The sequence below is a fragment of the Mauremys reevesii genome, linkage group 5 (assembly GCF_016161935.1).
Source record: "Mauremys reevesii isolate NIE-2019 linkage group 5, ASM1616193v1, whole genome shotgun sequence".
Classification (NCBI taxonomy): domain Eukaryota; kingdom Metazoa; phylum Chordata; order Testudines; family Geoemydidae; genus Mauremys; species Mauremys reevesii.
In genome coordinates this window covers 5,162,548-5,175,331 of record NC_052627.1, presented here as the reverse complement: position 1 = coordinate 5,175,331, position 12,784 = coordinate 5,162,548, and the positions used below count along the sequence as shown (strand labels likewise).

Genomic DNA, 12,784 nt, shown 5'->3' with positions numbered 1-12,784 from the left:
GTGACACAACAATGTTGAATTAGTGACATGGCTGTTGTTGCCACTGAAACAATCTGATGTCGTCATCATCACAGGATTCTGACTTCAATGCAGGCTCTAGCAGAAGGTGAAGCTGAGCTGTGAGACCATTAAAAGCCAGGTGTCTTCAATAACAGCAGTAGGCTTGAAGAATAAAGCTGGCCAAATATAATTTTATTGGAGATAAATGTTCTCTTTCTTTCCAGGTTTGTTCTGGTAGGAAAGTCTGTCTCAAAAAAAGTTAAATCTGCATTTAATTAATCAAACACTCTGCTGGTTTCCCAATAGGCAGATAGCAAAATCAGCTAATTAGTTCATTCAAAAACATCTGCTAACCTTTTTGTGCAGGGCTCTATTTTCCTGGTTACACCCTTGATCCCGTCTTAAAAACAGGGTGTGAGGTTAGTTTCTCTCTACTCTCTAGGCACTTTGTCTGCAAAGTTTCACAGGCACCAAATGTCTACTAATGGCTTGTTATAATTGCTTCCAGGATACTTTACTGTCAAGTCCTAGAGCTATCTCTGTTTTTCGGTTGATCTAACACCTTTCTGTCTGTTCTAGTGTCTTCCTCGATTTTTAGTTATTTTTCTCCTCCCCGCTCTGCATGCATCTGAATCATTCCTGTTTCTTCAGTTCTCCCTGGTGAATGCAAATGTAAAGAAGCGATTGAGAATTCTGGTTCTATCTGCTTCTCAGAAGCATATGGCTTTCCTCAAAAAGATCACTCCTTAATATAGCTGTAAAGTCCTTTGTCTTCACAGCATGTGCAGTCCTAGTTTCACTTTCGCGGGTGGTTTTCTGGTGCCATTTCCAGAAGCAACACAAAGTTAGTGTCTCATTTGTAAGGTCAGCGTCTCATATACACTTCTCTTTTCCTTTATCATTCCCTGCATTTCCCTAGTCATTCATGTTGGTGGTTTGCTACTTCTAGTCAGAAGTTATTTCTTAATGTTGCTCAGGCACCGTCTCCTGGATGCTAAAATCTACTTTCCACTGCTGACTTCTTTCTTCTCTCTTTCTGCCTCCCTCCCTCTATTGTGACATTTGACCTCCCTTTAGCAGTGTGAATTTTTCCTGCAACGTTTGCTTCTTTGAATGGCAAAACTTGTCTTTCCATTCTTGGGACTCTCTGAATCTCAAGTGTTGACAAATGCTGCCATCATAGGCGCACATGAACCCCCCGATTGAATTGAATGGGTGCTCTGAGCATATTTGTGCTTGATCTATACTCAGTGAACCAGATTCTGTTTTCAGCTATAGTTGTGCATTCTCATTGAATTCAATGGGCTTTTACAGCTGTAAATGAGCAAAATTTGGTCATGATTGAGTGGAGACAACAGAATGCTGTTCTGTGCGCTCTTGCCAGGTCTTATGTCCCAGCCAGCAGCACTTTATGATCAACAGTGCTAAAAGCAGCGGAAAGACCAAAGATCAATTTGGTGCTAATTATCGCCATGGCCAGATGGAAATTCCCTGCATGTGATTTAATATCGTTTGACCTGGGTCACCTCAGATGATCCACATGGTGACCCTGCTGTCATGTCTGCTCACTTGAATGAAAACTGTGGATGAGAAAGGGCCAGTGTGGTGACTACGTAGATCATAGAACTTGTGTGATCTAGGTTCTTAGGGAACATAGGCCATATCTGGAGCTAGTGTAAATCAGTGTAGCTCCACTGACTTCAGACGGAAGCTGGTCTGATGCTATGATGAGGGCACTACAAGAACCTGGATTTACTCCATCTGAGGTTTTAGCTCATACTTGTTATGTCACAACAGATGCCTGGTGAAACAGCTGCAGATTTTTCAAGAAGTTTTTTCCTTCTTGTGCTCACATGAGTGAAAAGAGGTGGAGGGTAGGTCACAAAGGTGGCTTTACCTGCAATTGACAGAGTGACCTCCAGACCGATTGCATCAATTGTGACAAAGTTCCTCCTCTTATCTTGGTGGGTCCTGCGCTTATTGGCAGATTTGTTCGCCTCAGAGATTCACCACGTGGGTCAGGGAACAGCCCAGAGACCTTCCCCTCTGATAGAAGCCACAGACCAGGTCAATTCCTCCTGTTTCTGATCAGGAGTTGGGAGGTTTGGGGGGAACCCGGGCCCGCCCTCTATTCCAGGTTCCAGCCCAGGGCCCTGTGGACTGCAGCTGTCTATAGTGCCTCCTGGAACAGCTGCATGACAGCCACAACTCCCTGGGCTACTTCCCCATGGCCTCCTCCCAACACCTTCTGTATCCTCACCACAGGACCTTTCTCCTGATGTCTGATAATGCTTGTACTCTTCAGTCCCCCAGCAATACACCTTCCCACTCTCAGCTCCTAGTGCCTCTTGCTCCCAGCTCCTCGCATGCACGCTGCAAACTGAAGTGAGGTCCTTTTTAAACTCAGGTGCCCTGATTAGCCAGCCTGTCCTAATTGATTCTTGCAGTTTTTTCTCAATTGGCTCCAGGTGTCCTAATTAGCCTGCCTGCCTTAATTGGTTCCAGCAAGTTCCTGCTTGTTCTGGAACTGCCCCTGTTACCTTACCCAGGGAAAAGGGATCTACTTAATCTGGGACTAATATATCTGCCTTCTAGCACTCTCCTGTAGCCATCTGGCCTGACCCTGTCACACAATGAACAAAAACATTTTTTATCATCCTCAGCTGGTGAGAAGGCAGTGCTCCTTCCTCTCAGCTGAGGACCTTGCCACTGTGATCCACACATTAGTTACCTCTGTGTTAGACTAATGTGCCTCACTCAGCACTGATGCTCTGTGCACACCATGACTTCACTGAAATCAACCCCAATCTACAAGTCCATTAACGGGCTAAGACCCATCGCGTTCCATGAACCACCAATACAGCTACACTCCAATACACTTCAGCCACTCCAGGATCAGGCAATCTCAGGGTCAGCACTGGGACACCAGCTAGGGAAGGTCTGATTGGAAGAGATTGTATCCAAGTGAAGGACCCACCTCTTTAAAACAAATCAGTGATTGCTCTAAAACAACATGTAAGCAGCAGTCTGTCTGCAGTCCCATTAACCTCTAACCCCCACCACCAGCCCTGGTAGTTTTCTTCATCTCAGACAGTTTAGTTTCCCCATCCAAAAGGGGAGTGTTGTACTGGATTTGTGAAAGGCAACACAATCTTGTGATGAGTTCAGTTCATAATTTCCTCCTCTTGACTGGAAAACATTTAGCCACAGAAATTATTACCAAAAGAGACCCTCAGATTCTAAACCATACAGCTAATTACCCTCTAATTGTAAGAGATAAGTCATCAGACTCTCACTCCTAAGTCTCTTAACCCTCTACAATGGAGCCAGGGGAAAACTTTAGATGCATTGGTTGCATTGCACATGTAAACGTTCGGTTGCAATTTTGGCAGGGTTGCTGGTTTATCTTCTTGATGCATCATGTTGCCGAGGGCTGCTGACTCTGCTTACCCGTTGACCCAGTGCAGTTCTTACTCTATATTTCTTTTTGGTGCAAAACTCTCAGTTTCAAAGAAACTTCCGGTGAAAAGAGCTGATGTGGGGATACTGAGTAACTGCAGAAACGTTGACATATAACCATAGCATTTTGTTTACCGTTTTGTGTGGGTCGTGTCATTACTTTATGGTTTATTTCAGTAAGTGTGCAAAGCATCCAGGAAACAGCTGCTTAGTGAGGGTTTAAAAATGGCACCACCAATCCATTGCTATGGGTATAAAAGTCGGACAGTAGTTCTCGCACAAACTTTGTCTAGCAACAGGAATGTATTTTCAATTAGAATGGGCTTAAAATTTAGCTTCTGGGTAGTTCATTTTTGATTTACTCCAGATCCACAGACAAATTGCTCTGTGAACAGCTGGTTCTTCCACAGAGGGATGTGATTTGAGAAACTATGAGCTAGATTCATCTCACAGATGGCAGGTAGATTTTCACATTTGGGATTTTATTAATGGCATGTTTTTGATTTGTTAACAGTCCAGAGGAGATCAGTCGTGAGGGGTTCTAGTGATGAGGCCCGAACTGCCGTGCTTATGTAAAAGGAGAGCACATAGGGAGATAATGGTCCAATTCAAAATGTATGGACACCAGTTTCTTGGAACACTGAGCACTTATAAACATGGAGTAATTGGAGAGAGGCCCACATTGAAACCATGGCTCTGAATGCCACTGATCTTTGGGGAAGCTCAGAGTTGGGTTTATGTGGCTTGGGGTCACAGTTCCAGAATTAATTCCTACCCCCCCCATGAGATAAATATTATCCCCATCTTAAAGGCAGAGCAGATAAAAGTCTTGGCTGAGGTCATAGCAGGAGTAAACAAGTCAAGAGTTCCTGATACCCAATCCTGCACTCAGACGACTAGACTATGCTGCTTTTTTTTTTGGCTACAGAATTAGTCTACTGGACTTTCAAATCTTGCTGATCTAGAATCCTCCTTATTCTCTGGAAAATGAAAACCTGCAGTGTCCACCAATTAACCCTTTGAACCTGGCTCTCTGTGCTACAGTAATAAAATGCTTATGGGAAAGTCCTATCAAATTTAATAAAGTTTAACCTTTTAATGAGTATTCTGAACCATCCTATAGAATTTTATTCACTGCTGCAGTATTCTATAGCATGGCTTTAAAAAACCCTATTAATATTGTATCATTCGCTACCATATTACATTAAATTGGAAACTTATTTCTATAAACTCCTAGTAAATTTTTGCAGAACCTTCTTGAGGTTAAATTCTATAGGGCTTTCCCATAAGAATATCCCATAGAGAACAAGGCTAACATCTGTCAATTCTTTGTTTTAAAAGATTCCCTTTACAGGAAGCAAAAGCGTTCTCCAGCTCTGTTCTTGGGAACTAGTGGGGAACTGAAATGGGTAAGTCTCCTGTTTGCCATTCACTTAATAGTGCAGATGCATCTTGTCAGTTTCAGCCCCCAGCTGATTCACAAGAAGACACAAGGCACACTGAGACTGGAGGGATGGCACAAAACACACATGAATGAGCCCGGGGCCCACTGCCTGCAGTGTCCTGGTTTTGGCAACAGAAACGTTTAACACCAGTGCAGCCCTTGTTTTTGAGGGCGCAGGTATTTAGCTGTACAGAGGATGCATTAAAACAGGAAGTAACGTTACTGGAGAGAAGGACATGTCAAATAATTGGCCTTCAATTCCCAGCTGTGTCCTTTTAACTCCCATGTTGGTCACTCTTAGTTTTCCCTCTAGCTTGTTTGGGAAATCAAAGCCAAATTTTGCTCCCAGTTATATGCAAGCAGCAAACCACAGAGTCTGAACTGCTGAGCCCATTGAAATCAATGCTTTTTTGTGTGCCATTGCCTTCAGTGGAACGGGGAATTCACTTCTATTGTCTTTAGTGACAGTTGCCTACACTTCCTGAGCCCAAAAACTTGCACATCACACACAGAAAGCTGAAATTCTTGAAGCTTTTCTGGTATTTTGGGCCAGGAGGCAAAAGAGTAATTCCCACCCTGGGATTTTCTCATGTCTGAAAAGTTAGGCTGGGATAAGCGGATTGCATGATCTGTATTTGGATGGGAGACTGAAGTTGAATGGGCAAGTGTCATGGAATATTATGCAGGCATCATTCTGTTACCAAGGATATTCAGAATGTTGGTTCTAGAAGCCCCCTTGTGGAAAATAAAAATAAAAAGGCAGTTGGCCTAGGTTGGGGAGCCGAAAGAAGAATAAAGTCTCAGGCTTGTCTGAGTGCATTGAAAAGTGGAGTTAAAAGGGTTTGCTTGTGCAGGGAGTGAAGAAATAATAATTCGGAGCTTTCTGAGAGCACTTTTCTTCAGCAGATCTCAGTGCTTTACAAAGGAGAGTCACTAGCATTACCCCCATTTTACAGATTGGGGAAACTGAGGCACAGGGAGGTTAAAATGACTTGGGCAAGGTCATCCAGAATGCTAGTGGCCAAGTGTGAGAGAGAACCCAGGTCCCCTGCTCTATCCACTAGGCCAAGTGTGTAGCATCAGCTTCACAACTCTAGACCTACAAGTAGTGTAGACAAAATATCTTTTGTTTTTAGTATTTATAGTACAACACTGGCCATAGCATTTAGCTTAGGAGAATCGATAAAGGGTTTCAAATCAGCCTCAATTTATTTTGCTATTCCTGCATTTTTATTTAAGCATTGGTTCGTTTAATAGTTTTAAAGATGTTTGGTTTCTTTTCCCAAAGCCATTTAAATATGTATGGTTTGACTGGACACACAACACACATGGTATGTTCCCGCTGGCTAACTGGATGAGCCTAACTCTTAGAATCAGGTTTTTGGATTGAATACTCATTTCTATAAGTTACAGATTTGCTTTCAACAAATATTTTTTTAAAAACAGTTCTTAAAATTTGCTGATTCTGTGAAGATCGCTGCCAGTAAAGTTGTTGGCTAGAATGCTCACAGGAAGTGAACATGAAGTGAATGTGAATATAGCTGAAGCAACTCCCTTTGCAAATTCAAATGAATATTCATAGGAAATATTTTGGAGTATTTTTCCAGCTGTAGCTAGAATTATGGCAGGATAGTGTGACTGACTCTGGATAACACTGCTAGATAACACTGGATAACACTGCTGGATCACACTGGATGACTATGGGTCACTTTGACGGCTGCTAAAAGAGGAAGGATGATCCAGGGCACTAGCCCAGGACTTAGAGAACCTTGGTTTAATTCCCTGCTTGGCCACAAACTTCCTGTGTGACCTTGGCCGAGCCACTTCGCTTCCCCGTGCCTCAGTTCCCCATCTGTACAATGGGGAGAATGATACTCTTGACCTCAAGGAGGTCCTGTGAGGGTAAGTACATAAAATATGGTGAAGTGCTTTTGTATCTGCTGAGAAGTGCTATCTAAGAAATAGGTTTGATTATTAAATGTAAATTTATTTTCATGTCTGATCCCGCACCACTGCTGTCAACGTGAGCTTTAATGAATAAAGGAGCAAGCCCCTACTCTCTAAGAAAAAGATCTACCAAGTTGGATTGTGCTATCAGCTGCCTGCAGTGGCATGTGTGTCATCAGCCCTGACTCGCCCGGGCAATGCCCTGTTCTGCAGTGTGTGATGCTGCTGATTAAATACATTAGGTTTCGCTCTTTGCGCTGACTCATTGTAGAACTATTCTCCCAGCAGGGCACTGAGGGGCCAGGCTGGGGCTAGATGATCAAGATATAACATTGAGGTCCCAGCCCTGGCCAGATTTCAGCTGAAGAGTTACACTGTGCTGAGCTTGCTTACAATCCCCTCTGTATCTTTAGATGGATGCAGGATTCTGTTCCTCCTACTGGATTGTGCACTGTTGGAACGCTGCTCCCTTCCCACCCATGGTAGTGGGGGTCATAGGTACAACGGTGGGGCAGAGGGCGGTGGAACCCAGCATTCAGATGAGGGGGAAGGATGTTTCTCCTGGGAGGAAGGGGGGGGGGCAGATACAGACTCTTAAGATAGTTCTGTGTGCCCTGTCAAACTGGCTACAAAGACCTGGGGCACAAAGATAACTGGCAGGCAAGAGACATCACAGGTTCAGCCAGCAGAGGGAAGAGTCCAGTTTCCCGGCTGGTGGGGTGGAGGAAGAATGCTTTTGCCCTGAAGCACAGGGGAGAGGGTCTAGAACAGAGCCCAGCCCCCCTAAGATCAGGAGAAATAGAGGACGTCCTCTTCAGCCCTGATATTCCTTGATCAAGCCAAGTGCCCCACGGTTGGTCTTGGGGCTGGTTTTGTTAAACATCTTTATTAATGATCTGGATGGAGGGATTAATTGCACTCTCAGCAAGTTTGCAGATGACACTAAACTGGGAGGAGTGGTTGATACGCTGGAGGGTAGGGATAGGATACAGAGGGACCTAGACAAATTGGACGACTGGGCCAAAAGAAATCTGATGAGGTTCAACAAGGACAAGTGCAGAGCCCTGCACTTGGGATGGAAGAATCCCATGCACTGCTACAGGCTGGGGACCGACTGGCTAAGCAGCAGTTTTGCAGAAAAGGACCTGGGAATTACAGTGGATGAGAAGATGGATATGAGTCAGCAGTGTGCCCTTGTTGCCAAGAAGGCTAACAGCATATTGGGCTGCATTAGTAGGAACATAGCCAGCAGATTGAGGAAAGTGGTTATTCCCCTCTATTCGGCACTGATGAGGCCCCACTACAGAAGGGATGTGGACAAATTGGAGAGAATCCAGCGGAGGGCAACGCAAATGATTAGGGGGCTGGGGCACATGACTTCTAAGGAGAGTTTGAGGGAATGGGCTTATTTAGTCTGCAGAAGAGAAGAGTGAGGGGGATTTGATAGCAGCCTTCAACTACCTGAAGGGGGGTTCCAAAGAGGATGGATCTAGACTGTTCTCAGTGGTGGCAGATGACAGAACAAGGAGCAGTGGTCTCAAGTTGTAATGGGGGAGGTCTAGGCTGGATATTAGGGAAACTATTTCACTAGGAGGGTGGTGAAGCACTGGAATGGGTTACCTAGGGAGGTGGAGGAATTTCCATCCTCAAAGGTTTTTAAGGCCCGGCTTGACAAAGCCCTGGCTGGGATGATTTAGTTGGGGTTGGTCCTGCTTTGAGCAGGGGGTTGGACTAGATGACCTCCTGAGGTCCCTTCCAACCCTGATATTTTATGAGTCTAAGACCTGTGAGCACGGAACCTGGAGAGCTGGGAGCATCTCCTACCAAATCACAGTACCTGGGTGGGACACCTGCCCTGGGCCTCAATCCCATTCAGGCACCCGTTTGAAATGGGCAGGTTTTCAAAAAGGGCCCAGCACCCAGTAACGCTTGCTGAGACCCATGGGAGCTGCTGGGTGCTGCTTACAGGATCTGATTTGAATCTCATTTATACTCGCGTACGAGAGGAATAACTGCCCTGGCCAGCTCCAGAAGTGAAAAATTCACAAGGACTCCCTTCCCCACCTTCCCCGAAGCACAATATCAGCCTCCAGCTCCTGACACTTTGTTGAGAAGGTTATATCCTGATGTGCCAGGGTGGTGGTGAAAGGATTAATGTGGGTCTGAGAAACCAATTAACCCACCTGGCTGAACTCAGAGGGTAGGTCTGGCTTCATTCAAGATGAAGGCCCAGTAGGAGCTGGGAGGTGCTATGAGGAGAGGAAGGAGTGGCAGGGAGAGAGGAGAGACCTTGGCAGTTCCTCCCTTGGCATGGAAGAGTAAGGAGCGAGGAGGATGAGGAGGCCCACGGTTGGGGGAAATATTTGGAAGCGACAGGATTGGAGCAAGCTCCTGCAGCTGCCCCAACATAAGGGCAGGAACTGGACCTCTGGGGAGAAGCCCTGGGAGGCACTGATCATTGCAAAGAGCCCAGAAAGGGGCTGGGCAGCAGGCCTAAAGGAAGGCAAGCGGTAGGAAGGAGGGTTGAGGGGGGCAGCGACAAGGTGACTGAGGGAACAGACCATGGCTGCTCATCCTAGGGTCCCTGGACTGGAACCCCCTGTAGGGGGAGGGAGAAGGTGTCACGAGGCCCTTGCCATATGGAGATAGGGACAATTGAAAACCCTGAGACCATGGGGGCCAAGGACTAGCCGGAAGGACTGGCGCTTCTATGTGTTGGACTCTTGGTTATGACAGAAGAGCCCACTGCAGGGCCGGGGCCATGGTTGGCAGGGGCACTAGACAGGTAACAGCATCTATGCTAGCCCAGCCATGCCAGGGCGAGGGGAGGGGAGGGGAGTGGGCTGGCTGTGAATCCTCCCTTCTGCATGTGCAGTTTGGGGTTCTCATCCCTGAACTCCTGTCGCCCACCCCAGCGTGGGTGAGACAATTGCAGAGTGGGACAGTACAGAGTAAGAGGGTTCTGCCCTGCTGCAGGAGCTCTGGCCGGAGGGACCCGACTGAGATCAAATGACACCGACTGGTATTAAATGCTTCCAGCTTCTTCCTGACCCCAAGCGTTCCAATTAATGCTGTGCCCCCTTCATCCCTGCCCCATATGTGCCTCTCCCCATAGAATTCTCCTCCCCCTCATCCCAACATCATTTCATTTTGTGCCCCAGCCCCATCTCAGATCCTCCTGCAGCTGTGGGGGCTTTTCACCCCCAACTCTCCTGGACAGTAAGGGGGAGCTCCTGGGTCTCTCTAGCTTCCCTACCTGGGGCAGGGGCATCGCCAGCAGCATCCTGGTGGGGCAGGGATGGAGAGGAAAGGGGGGAGAAGGGCCCTTGAAGGGGGGACTTTTCTCCCTCCTCCAGCAGTTGTCATTGGCTGCAGGAGGTGGGGCAGTGGGGAAGATCAGCCAATCAGAGTGCCTGGGCAGGGCTATAAATAAGGTGAGGGCTGGAGCCTCTAGCATGACTGCAAGACTTGCTTCTGCAGGGGCCGGAAGCCCATCACTGATGGGAGATGGCAGCTCCGAGTCATTGCACTGGGATCTAGGAGTTTACGGCAGTGTGAGTGACATCAGAAACAGGCCCCTGTGAGGCAATGGTTGTGATGGAAACCAGGTCTGTGGGGTCACTCACAACTCTGACAAGAGAGACTCTCTCTTTCTGGATTCCTTCTGCCTTCAGCGGTTACTCCAGCTCTTCCGTCTCTAGAATGTGACTACACTTGAGCCAGACCTGATTGTAGGGAGAAAGACCAGGCAGGGGGAAGCCAGCTCCCTATGTGCACCTTCCTGATCATCATGCCATGCCATGGCTCTTATAAAAGACTGGGGCCCCTCCCACACCCCCTGCCCAGTGTATATTAAACTATCCTACTACTTCTCTCCTTCTCTTTCTACACTTCATCACTCCTTGCCTTCAGGACATCCAGTCTAGCCAGCTTGGGGTCCCTGCTCTTCTGACTAGCCAGTGTGGAGCACTGTTCAATAGGAGAATTGTAACCACCCTCGAACTTGCATTACGGGGACAGGGTAGGAGAAACAGATCCGGTGTTTCATGCAGAAAACCAGATTTCTAGCACTGGAGAATATGTGGAAGACTCCAACTGGGCAAGGAAGAGAGCTGCAGATCCTAAACCCAGACTCCTGAGCCATCTGTATCCAGATCCCAATTGCGGTAAGAAGTCCACTTTGTGTCACTTTCTGTATTTCCCCAAAGAGTTTATTTGGAAGTCCCTCTTTGATCACAAGCAGGCCTAAATCTCTGACATAGCTTTTGTACATGCTTAACTTAGATCAGACTAGATGGCTTAACTCAATGTCCATATGTAACAGCATGGCACCCACCTTACACGAGTGCCCCTATTGGCTGGGTGCATCTGCAGTCTTTAGACCATCCCAGTCCTGGTATTTGGCCATTGCTCACCAGGCTTCCTCCCTGGGGGCTATGGCTTCACTGTCTCTGGGCCCTTCTGGCCCCAGCTCTCAGGTGGGCCACTAAGTAGTTCAGATTGCCTTCTGGGGGGTAATTGCTGTCCAATTGTAGGTCACTTTCCCAGTGGCCTCTGGGGTGTGGGGTGAGGGACCTAGGCCAGCCCACGACTCCAGGTTCCAGCCAAGGGACCCTACAAATAGCAGCCAAGCACCACCACATCCCTTTTACAAAACTGTTTTCAGTTCCCTGGGCCACTTCCCCAGGGCCTGAGCCTTCGCCAAAGCTTCACCCTTACCTCAAGGCTCTCCCATGTCCAGGCCCAATAGCCAGGAAGGAGCTCGTCCTCGCTTCCCCGGTTCCTGCCAGCACCGAGCTGTCCAAGGTGCTGTAGTTCCCTTTGGTCAGCCGGGAACCCCAGCTGCACTCTTCTGGCTCCAGCAAGGAGCTGACTGGGGACTGCACCGCAGCTCTCTGCTTGGCTACCCCATTGCTGCCTCCCATTGATTGGCTGCTTTCCTGCACCATCTCTATAAGCCACTTGGAGGACTCTGCTCCTTTCCCGGGATGGCTGTGGCAGGATCCTGTGGCCTCCGTCAGGGAGTCTTTGGGTCTAGACAACCCCATCACACCATACAAATCAATGATATGTAAGAGCTGTTCTATCTAGTCCAGTGTCCTCTGACAGTGGCTGGTACCACTGGGAGTGTCCAGAAAAGGGCAATTAAGGTATGATCCACCCCTGCCTTCCACTGGTAGTAGAAGAGATTCCGCTGGCCTCTGGCAGTCAGATTTAGGGTCATCCCAGAGCATGGGGGCTGCGTTCCTGACCATCCTGGCTAATAGCCATTGATGGACCTATCCCCCATGAACTTATCTATTTCTTTTTTGAACCCAGATATACTTTTGGCCTTCACAATAGTGCCAATGGGTTCTAAAGGTTAGTTGTGCATTGTGTGAAAAAGTATTTCCATTTGTTTGTACTAAACCTTCTGCCTATTAACTTAATTGGGTGACCCCTAGTTTTTGTGTTATGTAAAAAGGTAAAAAACACTTCTCTATTCACTATTTCCACATTTTCATTCTATCATAGCCACCCATTAGTCATCTATTTTCTAAGCTGAACAGCCCTAATCTTTTTACTCTCCTCTTCTGGAAGACATTCCATACCCCCAGATCATCTTTGTTGACCTTCTCTTAACCTTTTCCAGTTCCACTATATCCTTTTTTGAGATGGGTCAACCAGAACTGGATACACAATTCCAGATATGGGCAAACCATAGATTTATATAGTGGCATTATGATAATGGTAAAACACCATCTGACTTCAGTAATAGCAGAGTTGGGCCAACACAGATTGCTTTTGAAAATCAATGCCTTAGTCTCTATTCTCCCCCCCTGCCCCCCCACACAATAGGGAAGAAAATTCAAACTTAAAATAGAAAGTGAGATACAATCATAACTAATAGTAAATATGGCAGGTGATCAGCTTGGCTTAACAGTGAAATTCTTG

The 12,784-nt window shown here is 47.0% G+C and overlaps 1 long non-coding RNA gene across 5 annotated transcripts in view; it reads left to right on the top strand.

Annotated features, from left to right (window-relative positions):
* The first annotated feature begins 10,337 nt into the window (after positions 1–10,337).
* The window catches only part of LOC120405695, a 183,795-nt gene continuing 181,348 nt past the window's right edge, over positions 10,338–12,784 (top strand). For 2 of the 5 annotated variants that reach the window (XR_005598785.1, XR_005598786.1), the window contains exon 1: positions 10,344–11,016. This is a non-coding gene — a long non-coding RNA (uncharacterized LOC120405695). Of the gene's footprint in view, positions 11,017–12,784 lie in introns of all 5 variants that reach the window. The other 3 variants (XR_005598784.1, XR_005598783.1, XR_005598782.1) reach the window with 3 other exon arrangements.